Source organism: Nicotiana tabacum, chromosome 16, assembly GCF_000715075.1.
Source record: "Nicotiana tabacum cultivar K326 chromosome 16, ASM71507v2, whole genome shotgun sequence".
In the NCBI taxonomy this organism is placed as follows: domain Eukaryota; kingdom Viridiplantae; phylum Streptophyta; class Magnoliopsida; order Solanales; family Solanaceae; genus Nicotiana; species Nicotiana tabacum.
In genome coordinates this window covers 119511296-119514902 of record NC_134095.1, presented here as the reverse complement: position 1 = coordinate 119514902, position 3607 = coordinate 119511296, and positions in this window count along the sequence as shown.

Genomic DNA, 3607 nt, shown 5'->3' with positions numbered 1-3607 from the left:
GGAAAATAACAAAAAAGGGCAATTAATTAATTAAGCTGTTAATTATTTCTTCAAATGACAGGGACAGAACTTATTAGGGAAAAATATAAAATTAATCGATCGGATAAAATTAATTACATTCGCTAGTTAAAAAATATATATATAACCAATTTTTTTTAGCGACTAAAAATATACACCTCTCGACTATTATGGTCTGCTCGGGGTTATCATTCTCCCGAATCAATAGCAGCTGCTTCTTCTTCCAACCTGATTTTTTCAGCTTTTGATAAAAACAAAAAACTTTCTTTTTGTTTTTAAAAACACTAGTTACAAAAAATGAAAAAGGACTTTTTCCAAAAATTCTTTCACCTGTTTTGAAACAATACCAGCTTAATAGCTTGTTTGGCCAAGTTTTTTTTAGGGCCAAAAGTGCTTTTGGCAAAAAATTTAGGTGTTTGGCCAAACGTTTGGAAGGAAAAAAGTGCTTTTGAGGAGAAACAGAAAAATGTAGCTTCTCTCCAAAAATATTTTTTTGAGAAGTGCTTTTGAGAAAAATACACTTAGAAGCAATTTTCAAAAGTTTGGTCAAACACTAATTACTGCTCAAAAGTATTTTTTAAATTAATTAGTCAAACACAAACTGATTCTCACCAAAAAGACTTTTTTGAAAATCACTTTTAGAAAAATCACTTCTTAAAATAAGCAGATTTTAGAAGCTTGTCCAAACAGACTATTGTGAGCACGTGATTTTTGCTTCACGAGACAATCGCTCCAAAAGAAATAAAAAATAACAACAATTGATCCCGTTGTACAATTTTGAGATTTTTACATGGCACTTCGTTAATTGTTTATGACTTTGGCCCATTTTTACTTTATTAAAACAAAATACAAAAAATGTACGTGTCATGCATGATCTGAACCGTAACATGGTTGTTAAATAGAAAAGCATGAACAGGCATCTTTGCCCGTGATTTTGTTTTGTTTAATTTTTACCTGTTTTGAATCATTTTAATGTGTGTGCAAATAATTGTATTAGGTGTTTATTTTAATTTGATTTTACTTAGTTTTGTATTTTTATAATAAAAGAAAAGAAAAGAAAAAAGAAAGAAAAGAAAAGACCCCTTCCGGACTTGGGCCAATTTGTTAAAATTGGCCCAACAAACTCAGCCCAAAACCCAGGCCTGCCCGGTCCAGACCATCTGATGCCCAGAGAATCCAAACGACATCGTATTGATACAGGTTGATCTGGGCCGTTGATCTCAGATTGATCAACGGCCAAGATCAATCCCCCGTAACCCACCAACAAACCCGACCCGTCTCACCCGGACCGACCCCAAACCTTTATCCTTGAAACGACGTCGTCCCTGGTTAGCCAAAGGATCCTGGCCCTTCATCTCATCTCATCCAACGGCCAGGATCCATTTGCTCACTAACTATATAAACTCCTAACACTACCCTGCCCCCCTATCCAAACCCCAGCCTTCGTCGTCCTCACCACAACCCCCAAACCCTAGAACCGCCCTAGTATCCCCCACCATGAAAACCGGCGGCATGAACGCCGGTGACCTTCCCCTTAACACCATAGAACCCCCTTGACGTCCTGAACCCAAATCTACCAACCACATACCTCGAATCCTATCCCACCTTCTCGAATCTTCATTTGAAGATTCGAGTCGGAACCTAATCTACACCGATCTGCCTTGAAATCATACCAGACACTCCCCAGGCCCCCCTCGTGACCAAACCATACTTGGTTTGGTCCGAATCTAACCAGGGAAACACGAATCCCAAATCTAAGTTTTTGAACTCTAGTTTTCCCTGTGCATGTTCCGTGCTTTGTTCAAACTGAAGAGATTAAGGCCCAATGGACCTTAATTGAGGTGTTTCTCATCCGAGAAACACTTCGTTTAAAAGTCCATTCAACCTTAAAGAAGGTCCGTCCAAACGCCAGTGGATTTTTCTGATTTGTTCCTTAAAAAGCTTTAAGGTGAGTTAATTTTCTTTTCTTTATTTCAGTTCGTATGTTTGTGTGTTGTTAAAGGCCTGTCCGCATGGCCAAACTTTTTGTTTTGTGTTTTTGAACTGCTATTGTCCACCTTGGCCGGACCTCTGTATTCAGTCAGTTTCTTTCTTCATAATGCGTGTGTATAAATGTATGTTCAATTGAATCCGTAACTGGTCATTCATTTAGTTCTTAGGGCCTTTCTGTTTGACATTGCAAAATGAACCCCTTATGTGATACTGTTAAATGTCTGATTTTTGGCTACGATTGTATGTGTTAATGCTAATATAGTCGAGTCGACATGTGTCGTCAATTAGTTTCAACTGTCCAAACAATAACAAATCGAGTTGCTTCTGTTGAACATTTGCCTGAATCAATTAAGAACCAAGTCCTGTTAATTATAGTCGTTAATATGATTTCAGAAACCTAAGGCTTGGTCTGTAACTAAAATCTGAATTGATGGCATGTGCACTTGTGCACAGCATGTGCATTGTGCACAGCCTGGTCCCTGTATAAAGGGCTTTTGATTTAGAAATGGTTTGACAGCATATGCTGTCAGATATATTCTACTGCCCATGCTTGCTTTTAGTTAATAAAATAGGAAAGGAAAGCCTGCCAGGGAATATTGATGGGGTTAATACTTAATTAGCTAAGTGGAACTGAAAAGGGGCAGCACATGGGAGGGGTATTTGATTAATCCAACAGGCTGATAAAGGGCTGAGGTTTAGGCTTATAAAAGAGGGACAGAATTAGGAGACAGACAGAGATAGAGGAGATCTGATAGACTGGGAGAGAGAAGAGAAGAGAGAGCAAAAATACATACATATGCACATATAGACACACACACAGAGGGAGAACCATTAGAGGGAAGGGAATACACTGATAAGGGGCATTGACAAGAAAACAGGAAAGGAGAGTGATCTGAAAACACACGGACAGAAATAGATAAAGAGAGGCCTAACACAGAAAAGAAGGGAACTGCATTTTTTCATCTCTGTCTTGATTCTCAACTAGTCTGGATTTTGCCTGTTCTATATTGATCTATCCTGAGTCTTGTTTGAGATTATTGGTTGTGTGTAATATCAGTTCAGTTCTGGATCTATTCTGGTTAAATTCCGATTCTATATTGCTGGGAATTTGCTACATTCTGCCATCTTTCATTGGCTCTAAATAGCATTTTTTTTTTGCACTGGGAATTTGTCCTGCTGTTGTTCATCTATTACTGCTGTTCCGCTTGCACTGTTGCTCAACTGACTCCCCTACTTTCTTCATTGTAAGCATTTCCTCAGGTACACATTTCAAATCTGTCTGATGTTGCAATGAAAGTTGAATCGAAAGATCTGAAGAATGTTATAATCATCTGTTGCATTGCTTACGAATTTTTTATATAAATGTTGTTAAGATATGTAAGTCTCTAGTCAGTTGGCCTAATAGAGATACATTAGTAAGGTGGTACTTAATTAAAGTCTATGCCAATCTGAAACTGCGACATTTTATTCGTTTAAGTAGTATACAAGATGTAAATACAATTCATGAAATGTGCAGCTATTTAATACGATTGTTTAACTTAAACTCGCTCTTTCAGCATGCTTTGAATATGTAAGGGCAAATGGTTGTTTTAAATCT